Source organism: Cherax quadricarinatus, chromosome 9 (genome assembly GCF_038502225.1).
Source record: "Cherax quadricarinatus isolate ZL_2023a chromosome 9, ASM3850222v1, whole genome shotgun sequence".
NCBI classification, from domain to species: Eukaryota; Metazoa; Arthropoda; class Malacostraca; order Decapoda; family Parastacidae; genus Cherax; species Cherax quadricarinatus.
Window position 1 is genome coordinate 1,837,824 of NC_091300.1, and position 13,485 is coordinate 1,851,308.

Below are 13,485 nucleotides of genomic sequence, written 5' to 3' on the forward strand. Positions count from 1 at the left end.
GATCAGCCAAACAGTTACTGCTGGCAGCACGCTATCCAACTTACGAACCATAGCCCAGCTGATCGGGCTGTCGAACTTCCTCTTGAAGGCAGCTAGGGGTTACCTGGAGGTTATTCCGGGGATCAACGCCCCCGCGGACCGGTCCATGACCAGGCCTCCCGGTGGATCAGGGCCTGATCTACCAGGCTGTTACTGCTGGCCGCACGCAGTCCAACGTACGAGCCACAGCCCAGCTGATCCGGCACTGACTTTAGGTCTGTTGGTTTAGGGGTCTGTTGGTAATTTCCCTATTGTATGATGGAAGGCAATTAAACAGTTTACCTGGAGAGAGTTCCGGGGGTCAACGCCCCCGCGGCCCGGTCTGTGACCAGGCCTCCTGGTGGATCAGAGCCTGATCAACCAGGCTGTTGCTGCTGGCTGCACGCAAACCAACGTACGAGCCACAGCCCGGCTGATCAGGAACTGACTTTAGGTGCTTGTCCAGTGCCAGCTTGAAGACTGCCAGGGGTCTGTTGGTAATCCCCCTTATGTGTGCTGGGAGGCAGTTGAACAGTCTCGGGCCCCTGACACTTATTGTATGGTCTCTTAACGTGCTAGTGACACCCCAGCTTTTCATTGGGGGGATGTTGCATCGTCTGCCAAGTCTTTTGCTTTGTAGCGAGTGATTTTCGTGTGCAAGTTCGGTACTAGTCCCTCTAGGATTTTCCAGGTGTATATAATCATGTATCTCTCCCGCCTGCGTTCCAGGGAATACAGGTTTAGGAACCTCAAGCGCTCCCAGTAATTGAGGTGTTTTATCTCCGTTATGCGCGCCGTGAAGGTTCTCTGTACATTTTCTAGGTCAGCAATTTCACCTGCCTTGAAAGGTGCTGTTAGTGTGCAGCAATATTCCAGCCTAGATAGAACAAGTGACCTGAAGAGTGTCATCATGGGCTTGGCCTCCCTAGTTTTGAAGGTTCTCATTATCCATCCTGTCATTTTTCTAGCAGATGCGATTGATACAATGTTATGGTCCTTGAAGGCGAGATCCTCCGACATGATCACTCCCAGGTCTTTGACGTTGGTGTTTCGCTCTATTTTGTGGCCAGAATTTGTTTTGTACTCTGATGAAGATTTAATTTCCTCGTGTTTACCATATCTGAGTAATTGAAATTTCTCATCGTTGAACTTCATATTGTTTTCTGCAGCCCACTGAAAGATTTGGTTGATGTCCTAGAGCCTTGCAGTGTCTGCAGTGGAAGACACTGTCATGCAGATTCGGGTGTCATCTGCAAAGGAAGACACGGTGCTGTGGCTGACATCCTTGTCTATGTCAGATATGAGGATGAGGAACAAGATGGGAGCGAGTACCGTGCCTTGTGGAACAGCTTTTCACCGTAGCTGCCTCGGACTTTACTCTGTTGACGACTACTCTCTGTGTTCTGTTAGTGAGGAAATTATAGATCCATCGACCGACTTTTCCTGTTATTCCTTTAGCACGCATTTTGTGCGCTATTACGCCATGGTCACACTTGTCGAAGGCTTTTGCAAAGTCTGTATATATTACATCTGCATTCTTTTTGTCTTCTAGTGCATTTAGGACCTTGTAGTGATCCAATAGTTGAGACAGACAGGAGCGACCTGTTCTAAACCCATGTTGCCCTGGGTTGTGTAACTGATGGGTTTCTAGATGGGTGGTGATCTTGCTTCTTAGGACCCTTTCAAAGATTTTTATGATATGGGATGTTAGTGCTATTGGTCTGTAGTTCTTTGCTGTTGCTTTACTGCCCCCTTTGTGGAGTGGGGCTATGTCTGTTGTTTTTAGTAACTGTGGGACGACCCCGGTGTCCATGCTCCCTCTCCATAGGATGGAAAAGGCTCGTGATAGGGGCTTCTTGCAGTTCTTGCTGAACACGGAGTTCCAGGAGTCTGGCCCTGGGGCAGAGTGCATGGGCATGTCATTTATCGCCTGTCCGAAGTCATTTGGCGTCAGGATAACATCGGATAGGCTTGTGTTAATCAAATTTTGTGGCTCTCTCATAAAAAATTCATTTTGATCTTCGACTCTCAGTCTGGTTAGCGGCTTGCTAAAAACTGAGTCATATTGGGACTTGAGTAGCTCACTCATTTCCTTGCTGTCATCTGTGTAGGACCCATCTTGTTTAAGTAGGGGCCCAATACTGGACGTTGTTCTCGACTTTGATTTGGCATAGGAGAAGAAATACTTTGGGTTTCTTTCGATTTCATTTATGGCTTTTAGTTCTTCCCGCGATTCCTGACTCCTATAAGATTCCTTTAGCTTAAGTTCGATGCTTGCTATTTCTCTGACCTGTGTCTCCTTACGCATTTCAGATATATTGACCTCTTTTAGGGTGAAAGTTCCAATTTCGGCCAACTCTTTTATTTTTCAACCAATTTTTTTTATTTTTTGGTGTACATTTAGAGGTTCATATGTAGAAGAATGTGACAAAGTTTCAGTATGATTGGCCAACAAACAGAGAAAAAAATATTTAATGACTTTTCATATATGGCAGCAAGGTATGACAAAATGGCACTTCGAGTGGCACTTCCGACAATCCCAACCGTTAGAATACATCTGACACTAATTTGGGTGGCACATGTTTCATCAAATATATCTTATTATCATGGAAAAAAAAATACTTTTGATAGACTTTTTGGCATTCACCAAAATATCTGCCTTTTACCTCCCACAAAATCAAAAATATTTGATATATTCCAAAAAAAGAATCCTCACATTTTCAAACACACTTTGTTTTATATTGTCAGTGAAAATCATTTCAATACAATAATTAATAATGGTGTACATTAGCGAAATATGTGAAAAAGTTACTTCCGAGATATAGGCCTAGAACGCCGGCAGGCCTACCGTCTCAAAAAAAATTTTTTTTGCGCGGAAATCGCGTTTTTTTCGGTGTATTTCTTAGTAAACTGATGTTCTAGTGCAGTTATCCTCTTCAAAATACCGTTTTCTATCACTCACATACCAAACAATAGAACAAGGAGACGAGGAGTAACACGTTTATATCGAAATATTGCTGGTGGACTCTCGCTATATTATGGCCTATTTTATTCAGTCTAGAGTATATAACATGTTTGTTTGTTATTTATAGTGTTTATTATATCATATTAGATCAATTCTGATAGACAAATAAGCCGTATAGTTGATATATAAGCTGATATAAACGTAATAATGAAGTGATTTCACCTGGCACCATCTGGAGGGGGAGTACTGCCGAGTGTTCTCAGATGGCTCCCGATTGGCTGGCACTCTACTGATAAGCTCCACCTACTCTTATATGATGCCAAATAATCAATTATTATATTAGAAAGAATAATGCAAAGAAAAAGCAATAAAAAACAAGGAAAAAAATTCCAAAAAATACATGGGTTGAGAACAGATGCGCTACCTACATCGCCGTTACCATACCTGATATAAATGACTATAATTTCTTGTAGAAACGTCTTAGAACATTGATTCTTGTACCATTGTGTTGCCAAAGAGTTAGGCTATTTTTCGGTATATATAAATCAATTTCCATAATTTTTCGATTTTTGGTTGAGCGCGCGCGGAAAATTGCCCTAGCGCTCCCTTTAGCCGCTCTGTTATTCTTTTCCTTCGCCTGTAAAGGGAGCGCCTGTCTCTTTCTATTTTACATCTACTCCTCCTTTTTCTTAGAGGAATAAGCCTTGTGCATACATCGAGTGCCACCAAGTTAATCTGTTCTAGGCATAAGTTGGGGTCTGTGTTGCTTAGTATATCTTCCCAGCTTATATCGGTTAGGACTTGGTTTACTTGGTCCCACTTTGTTTTTGTTATTGAAGTTGAATTTGGTGAATGCTCCCTCGTGACTAGTCTCATTATGTCGGTCTGGGGCTCCACGCATACATGTCTGAACCTCAATTATGTTGTGATCTGAGTATATTGTTTTTGATATGGTGACATTTCTTATCAGATCATCATTGTTAGTGAAGATGAGGTCTAGTGTATTCTCCAGTCTAGTAGGCTCTATTATTTGCTGGTTTAAATTGAATTTTGTGCAGAGATTTAAAAGCTCGTGTGAGTGTGAGTTTTCATCAGAGCTGCCTCCTGGTGTTATTACTGCAACAATATTATTTGCTATATTCCTCCATTTTAGGTGCCTCAAGTTGAAATCCCCCAGGAGCAAGATGTTGGGTGCAGGAGCTGGAAGATTTTCCAGACAGTGGTCAATTTTTAACAGCTGTTCCTGGAATTGCTGGGATGTTGCATCCGGAGGCTTGTAGACTACCACAATGACTAGGTTTTGGTTCTCGACCTTTACTGCTAAAACTTCCACTACATCATTTGAGGCATTAAGCAGTTCTGTGCAAACAAGTGACTCTGCAATGTACAGGCCAACCCCCCTGCCCCCTTTTGCCTGTTCAGTCTAAGACTCTTGACAATGTTTTATCTTAGTGTACTCATTGATACCCCTGCTTTTCGTTTGGGGTATGTTGCACCGTCCGCCTAGTCTTTTGCTTTCGTATGGAGTGATTTGCGTGTGCAGCTTGGGGACCAGTCCCTCTAGAATTTTAATGGTGTAGATTGTAATGTATCTTTCTCTGCAGCGTTCCATTGGAGTACAGCTCAAGGGACTTTACCCCTCAAGGGAGGTTCCTTGACGCTGGTGAGGGGCTCTTGATCTCGGGAATTGGATCCAGTTCCCTGAACTGAGTCTGAATACCTTCCAGTCCCCCACATGCGCTGTATAATCCTACGGGTTTAGTGCTCCCCATGATTATAATAATTTAAGGAACTTCAAACGCTCCCCTGTAATAAGGTACTTTACTAAGCTAATACGTGCAGTGAAGGTTCTCTCCTTGGTTTATTTCACTGCCCTGAATGTGGGCTGTAAGTGTATGTAGTGTTACGTAGTTCGATCGCTAGTGCACTCAGCTCACACACTGAGGTCCGGGGATTGAATTCCCGGTATAGCTGTAAAACATTAGGAAGTGTTTCCATTGGACATCTGCCGTCCCTGTTCACCCATCAGTAAAATGGGTACCTGGGTGTTTGTCGACTGGTGTGGGTCGCATCCTGGGACAAAATTTACCTAATTTCCCGAAATGCTCTCATAACAAGCGGCTTTCTATATAGTAGTAGTTCATTGATGTCAACTAGGCCTGTATACTTCGTACGTGTACTTGTAGAAATAAAGATAATCCAGCCCAAAGAGAACATGGGACTTGGAGAATTATCCTGGCATGGCATCGTTTTTTTTTTTTTAAGTTCTCATTATCCATCTTATCATTTTCCTTGTAGGTGTGTAAATGTGACCCTTGAAAGTGAGATCCTACGACATTATCACTTCCGAATCCTTCACATTAGCAGTTTTTCCATGACGCAGTAATCGAAATTTGTCTTTACTGAACATCATTGTTTTCCGCGGCCCATTTGGAACCTAGGTTTATATCCATTTGAAAATTTACCGAATCCTCACTTGATGACATTCTCATGCAGAGTCTAGTATCGTCTGCAAAAGACGCTGTGTTATGGTTTAAATCTCTCAGATAAGAGGACAAGAAAAATGATGGGGGAACAGTACTGTACCTTGTAAAACAGCTCTTCATTGTGGCAGCCTCCGTCTTAACTGTTTACCATTACTTGGTGTTCTGTTGGTTAGAAAGTTAAGATCCACCAACTTACTTTTAAAGTTATATCTTTTGCACGCATTTTGTGCACTATTACACCATGATCACACGTGTCGAAGTGTGGGTATTCCAAATCTGCATTCTTTATCCTCCAGTGCATGCAAGACCATGTCATAATGATTGTCCAGTAGTTCCGAGAGGCAGGAGTGACCTGCTCTAAATTCGTGCTTACCTGAATTTTACCTGGAGAGAGTTTCGAAGGGTCAACGCCCCCGCTGCTCGGTCTGATACCAGGCCTTGGGTTGTGCAATAGTTTGGAATACAAGTGGTTGAGGATCATGCTTCTTAAAACACTCAAAGGTTTCTTTTTATAATGTAGGAGGTTAGACCTATCGGTCTACAATTCTTTGTTCTTGCATTTCTGCCACATTTATAGAGGGTTATATCCCTTTTTAGACTGGGATAACAGGCATATCCAGGATTCCTCTCCATAGCATACTTAAGGCATTCGAAAAGGATTTCTTGCAGTTCTTGATGAACACGAAGTTCCAAGAGTCGGCCTGAGGCAAAGTGCATGGGCATCTTGTCAATGGCTCTTTCAAAGTCCAGTGGTGTTAAGATTGTCAGGAATTTGGCATATATTGACATGGTTTTGAGACTTGTTCACGGATAAATTCATTTGGATTGTCTATCTTTAGTCTGATTAAAGTCATTCAGAAACTTCAGTATCACTCATTTTTCTGCTGTTGTCCATGAAAAGACTAACATGTTTGAGCATACTGGGTACGGTTTTTACTTTGTTTTTGGCATATGAAAAGATTTTTTTTTTTTTTTTAAATTTCATTAATTGCTTTCATAATTTCTAACTCCTATGTCCCGGATCCTGTGTGAAATAATTTAACTCAAGTTCTATAGTTTTTACATCTCTAGTCAGTGCCTCCTTCAAGATTTCACATAATCTACCCCCCCCCTTCCCTAGAAGCTCTGATTCTTTGCCTTCACCTGTAGAAGAAGCTTCTCTCTCCAGTTTACATCTTTTCTTTCTCTTTAGGAGAATATTCCTTGAGCATACCCTACGGGTGTAGCGCTTCTCCCTTGATTATAATACTAATCTTTGAGCATACTTCAACGGCCAAAGAGTTGATCCTTTCAATACACTGGTTTGCATCCATTTTATTTAAGATTCTTTCCCAGCACGTTTCATTAAGGACATGATTTATTTGATCCCAGTTGATGTTGATATTAAAGTTGAATTTAGTGAAGGCACCCTCGTAATTGTTATGCATTTTGCCGGCCAGGACCATCTGTACATACAAATTTGGACTTTCCCACATCTCCCCTGCGTTTCCTCTCTCCTCCCTACATCTTCCTCCATTTCCTCTCTCCCCACGTCTCCCTTCCCTTTTCCTCTCTCCTCCCCACGTCTCCCCCTTTTCCTCTCTCCTCCCCACGTCTCCCCCTTTTCCTATCTTGTCTCCACGTCTTTCCCCTTTTCCTCGCCCCCTTTCCCCTCTCCGGTAACGATCCAAGTGCTCCTTAAATATCATTTAATTATATCCCTCGCCCCCCCCCACTTCTTCCTTCCCTACATTCCCCACAGGAGATCCACCTCTTGTACCTGCTACTCGCTGTCTAATTGAGCGAACTTAAGCTTTCGAGTCTGATACTTAGCTGTGCTCGGCAAGATGTGTCTACATGTGAGGTATGGGGTAGCTGATGGCTCTGTGGCGGGTCATAGCAGCAGCGACGTTTGACTTGCCTGTGATGGATTTAGTACTCAAAGTAAACTTTGTGGGATTTAATCAGGAAAGGGGAAAGTGTCTCCTGATGCGGGCCTTTGTCAGCCATGACCCAATTAGTGATTGAGAAACTGCTTAATCACTAATGGGAGTGTTTGTTAATACTGAGTGTTAAACCTGAACGATGAAATTTCCATGATTGCAACAATAATGAACAGTTATGGATTTACTGAACTTTGAGTGAAATCCAAAGTAATTATCCAACTGACTGTAACAGCAACCGACAGTTTTGGATTTAACGAAATTGCCAGTTTAATCTCAAATCAACTTGCACAAGTATATGTTAACAGAATTCTGGAAACGGGGGACTTAATCCAGCCACAGATTACTAAATTCTAAATCCGTGAAATTAGGATATTAAATTATGGCTTTATGTAATATATAAAATGCTGACAAGCAAAATACATTAGCAGCATTGAGAATTTTTTTTATTAGGATGTTTAAGCTAGCTAGAAACTGCAACAATCCTGTAATTAAGAGAAACAAGGGTGTATACAGTAGATTGGAGGACAAGTGTAGTGGAGGTTAGTCACACCAAAGAAAGAAGTTTGGACTTCGAAAACCCATGAAGTCAGTATCCCACTCAAACCAGTCATGTCTAGCACTATACAAGTTAACCGGAACGCTGGTCAAATATTTATCCAAATTGGTATTATTTCAGGGGCTCTTATTAACTAAAGCATAATGCACTAAGGAAAGTGTCTCCTGATGCGGGCTTTACATACTTCGTATGTAACTTCCCAACTCTCAGACTTCAAGATCCAGGCCAATGGACTTCTCAAGAGAAAGGTTAACGACAATCTTGACCTTCTGATCCCAGCCTGGAATTTCATTGACCCTGTTGTACTGTTAATCTAAATGTTTTTCCTCTGAAAATGGTGTCTCAGAATGTCAGCGGGCTTACCCATTAGTACAGTGCTTGCCCACCTCTGTACACAGCTTGCAAATTGAAAAATTAAACAATTTGCCACGTTCATTCCCGTCAGTGTGACCTATCCACAATACGTGGATGACATCTTTGTGATGGCATCCAGGATGTACAACAGAAGCTTGGGTAAAGGATCAGTGACAGGAGCCTGCTTTCCTCTTGTTTTTATTTATGTATGTATGGTAAGTCATTGTATCTGAAGTCTATCAACAGTAATGTTCTGAAGCACTTCCGCTTAATCATGACTCCAGAACTAAGCAAGCAATAGTTGCATTTTTCCTTAGATCTTAGTGTGCAACTTGAAATATCCTAGTGTAACATCCTCCAAGTTGGTGGGTGAATTGGACCTGCCTCGCATTGTAACGTGGGGGTTCTAGGAGATAAAGGTGATGTAGAAATACATTTGGGTATGGCTGGTAGCACTTGTATTTGCAGAGTCGTGAAGGCCCAGCCTACCTGTTCTTGCCTGTGGGTTTGTGCGGGAGCTGAGAGCGAGGCAGGGTGACTGCCGCTCACATGTGGCACCACGTGACGTCACATGCTAGCCCCTAGGCCTAGCGAGGGATCTTGTATATAAAATATATAGATGGTACTAACAACGATACTCGGATTTGCTACACAAACAGTAGCTATGCTGACAGCATGGGCCAGTAGGCCTGCTGCAATGTTCCTTCTTTCTTATGTTCTTAAGTTCTTGCCAGGCTGAACTTTATCAGCTCATCAGCGACTATAAGAGACTTGCACAACGGATCAGCACCTTCAAAGCTGACAAATTCCCTGTCAGAATTGCAGTGCTACCAAACAGCCAAGTAGTGAGCAATATACCACCAGAAACAATTACTGATTTCACTAGAAGGAAACTGAAAAGTGTTATTGATAATATGTATCATGTGGGCTGCAGTATGGGAGAGAGCCAGGGTTTTTCCTAGTGTCAATGAGTACAAATATACGTGCTGTATTGTTAATTTCATTAGTGCCTGTCTTATTCATGGGAGTAGCCACGACCCTTTAACAAAGAGGCCAAGCTCCTAAGGGTAAGATCCAATTTTGGCATCTCCCAAGTTCTGGGAAAGCTGACCTTAGACTAGACAACACAGCGTGTAGTCATCAGATGAGGCGCTGGAAAACAAAAACTAACAAACAAAACAAACAAAACAAAAAAAAAGCCATTGAGCAAAAACTGCGTTTTCTTTATTAAAATGTTCGTTCTTTAAAATTTCGTATACATCACTTGCTGAAGAGTTCATCACTTACCTACTTTTTCATGTTAAGAATACAGGAATATTTCACCATATGCTCATCCCTAGGAACTGTGAATTGACTCACGAAAAAGCCGACGAACATGCTGTTGCGTTTATTGGGGGAACAGCTTCCACCGGTGAGAGCTATGCTAGCTGCTGATGTCAGAGCAAGCTGTACAGGCTTAGCCATTCATTACATAAAAACAGTTACCGTGACGTTCTTCCACCCTAGTAAGATTGATACAGAGTTTGGAGTGCTTTTATATGTTTTTAATTTTTCTTTCCAGTGTTTTGACTGGAAATACGTAATAAGCTAGTGTTGATCTTCAGCCAAAATGTGCAAAACCAGCTGACAAGTTGGCTGATGTATCCTTTCTCAACCTCCCTCCTCCTTCCGACATCAAACAAGCACAAGACAATCTTCACATTGGCGAGTACCTGCCTATATTTACAGTATAACATAACTGCCGTTTTGCAGGTTGTGTATTTGCGAGACTTAATTTTCTTGCCGTTTTGACTACTACCCTTTGTTGCCCCCTCAAAGAAGGTTCCTTAATGCTGGTGGGGGGTGGGGGGCTCTTGATCTAGGTAACTGGATCTCTCGCCTGCCCTTTCTTGCCCGTGGACCGTGCTGTCCTAATTGCAAGGATGACCGTCATAAATGTATTTTCAACATTTACAGGAATATTTTTAAGTTGGTTTATTAGCCTTGCATATTTGGGTTCCTGCAAGAATTATTAATAACTTGACTTAACTGTCTCTGAATCTGCTTTGTACAGCGAGTCTTCAGAAAAAAAGAAGTAGCTTATTACCAGAGTGCTTAACGACAACCTTTATCTTCACTGCTTGGATCAGTGTACCCAGCTGGTCGTGTCAGCTGCTCGTGTGCCGCCACACAAACCACACCCCACCCCGTCTTATACCCTCAGTGCTTCTCGAGGGATCTCTGACCTTGTCGTATTGAAACAGCCTGACGGCTTGAGATAAAGCGGAGCTATATCCTTGCGTAACCACTAGTGTTTATAAAGTCTTCATTTTACACCAAGCTAGTCTATTAAATATTCACTGGACCCTTGACATTAATTTGCTCCCCAACTTATCTGGTACTTTCCATGATTACAGTGGCAAATAGACGTCTAGTTTTAGGGTTCTTAGTGCCACAAATTTGGAGAACAAAACCGACTTGGATAGTACCTGGAGTGTTCAGAGGGTCAACCCCCCCACCCCCCACCCCCATTCGCTGCCCGGCCATTCCCGGTGAATGGTCTGATAACCATGTTGGTGCTAGTCCTATGAAGTCCAACGTATGTACCAGAGCAAGGCTGATCAAGAATTGACTAACTTAAAATTCTAGATCTAAGACAACCAAAGGCCTGTTGGGAATCCCCCTTGTGTTTGAAGGATAGGTATTGAAAATTTTTGGTCCCTTCACACGGTTTTTCTCTTGGTGTACTAATTGCACCCTTGCTTTCAGTGGGAGTATGTTTGCATCGTCTTCCGGGGACCTGTCTCAAGAATTTTCCAGACGTAGGTTGTAGTGCCTTCTCGCCTACGTTCCAATGAGTTCAAATCGAAGGATTTTAAATATTGTTAATAATTTAGGTATACTTGACTGTTCGTGAGAAATAAAGGTTCTCGGCAGATTTTCCAGGTCTGCAAATTCGCCTGCCTTGAACGGAACCATGCCAACGATGAGGCTGGAATACTGTTGTATTCCAGCCTCATCGTTGGCATGGCATCTTTTGTTTTGAAGGCTCTCGTTTGCCAGCCTATTTTTTTCTTGCGGTTGCAAGAGCAATGAAAAACTGAAGTAACATTAAAGCGATCATTAAGAAAAAGGAGACAAGCCAACCAGCTAGAAAAAGATCTGTTTTTCACATAGGTGAAACTGCAGATTACCTATAACAAATACTTCTTAGAGGTGGGACTGAAGAAATGGGAGAAGGGTCAGCTTTGAAACGTGTCTACAAAACACTGCAGGAATTAGACCCCATAAAGGAATTGCAGCGGAAGGAAAATAGTTGAAAATAACTTTAATCCTAGGGAAAGGTAATAAAAAGCACTAAGCTAAACAGTATAAATCTGTCGGTGATGACAGTTACGGTTAGCCGAAAGTTAAAGCCAAGACAACAGTGCACAAGTGTTCGCAATATAAACTAATAGAATTCTTGGCTTCATGTCAAGAAGAATAAGTTTTAAGGCTATACTTCAACTTTATAAATGTTTTAGACCTCGTTTAGATTATACTTCTCAGCTCTGGTATCTATAGGATAAACATAAATATGCTCGAAAACATAGAGAAGGATGAAGTTCATTCCATCTATTAGAAACCATTATGAAAATCAGACACATGTGCAACATTTGGGTATCTCGATTGTAGACGTTTCACCATCCAGTGGCTTTGTCAATACAAATTAAAGGACATAATTGGAAGACAGTACTATATTCAAAAGATGAGGTAATCAGCCCCTCAGCCTTGGATATGATGTGAAGAGCACCGTAGTCGTGAAGATTCTGGAGTACAGGCAAGGTAGGTAGAAGATTCCCCAGTATAATCGCCTGGCCCGGGCCTTTTCCAAGAGGTGGCCCGGCCTTGGCTCCCTGTCGTGGGAATGTCTCAGAAGAGTAGTGGTCAACAGAGTTAAATCGGACGCTGCCAAAGTGAAGAGCTCTGTTCCACAAGGCACAGTACTCGCCCCCATCTTATTCCTTATCCTCATATCAGACATAGACAGAGATATACACTACAGCACCGTATCATCCTTTGCGGATGATACTAGGATCTGCATGAGGCTGTCATCTGCTGAGGACGAGGTTAATCTCCAAGAAGATATAAACAAAGTTTTCCAGTGGGCAATGGTAAACAATATGATGTTCAATGAGGACAAATTCCAACTACTCCGTTATGGAAAACTGGAGGAGATAATAACTAGAACAGAGTATACTACTGACTCCGGCCATACAATAGAGCGGAAAAATAATGTAAGGGACCTGGGAGTAGTAATGTCTGAGGATCTCACTTTCAAGGATCACAACAGTGCCACGATCGCACGTGCAAAGAAAATGATAGGATGGATAATGAGAACTTTCAAAACGAGAGATGCCAAGCCAATGATGATTCTTTTCAAATCACTTGTTTTCTCTCTAGGCTGGAATACTGCTGTACATTAACATCTCCATTCAAAGCAGGTGAAATCGCAGATCTAGAGAGTGTACAGAGATCCTTTACTGCACGTTTAAGTTCTGTCAAGCACCTTAACTACTGGGAACGCTTGGAAGCACTTGACTTGTACTCGTTGGAACGCAGGAGGGAGAGATATATCATAATCTACACTTGGAAAATCTTGGAAGGAATGGTCCCAAATCTGCACACAGAAATCACTCCCTACGAAAGTAAAAGACTGGGCAGGTGATGCAAAATGCCCCCAATAAAAAGTAGGGGTGCCATTGGTACACTAAGGGAAAACACCATAAGTGTCCGGGGCCCAAAACTGTTTAACTGCCTCCCATCAAGCATTAGGGGAATTGCCAATAAGCCCCTGGCTGCCTTCAAGAGAGAGCTGGACAGATACCTAAAGTCAGTGCCGGATCAGCTGGGCTGTGGCTCGTACGTTGGACTGCGTGCGGCCAGCAGTAACAGCCTAGTTGATCAGGCCCTGATCCATCGGGAGGTCTGGTCATGGACCGGGCCGCGGGGGCGTTGATCCCCGGAATAACCTCCAGGTAACCAGGACCAGTGTCTGTCATGTGAGGAAGTGCAAGTACCTCCTCGTCTTCTGGGACTAGCTGTCCCCAGGCCTAGCCCCCATTCCCTGCCCCCACTGGGCTCGGAGGGAGAGGCTCAACACCTTGGGCTGCCACAAACCCCGCCCACACTGGGTTCGAGGGGTGTGGCGGCTGCATAGCA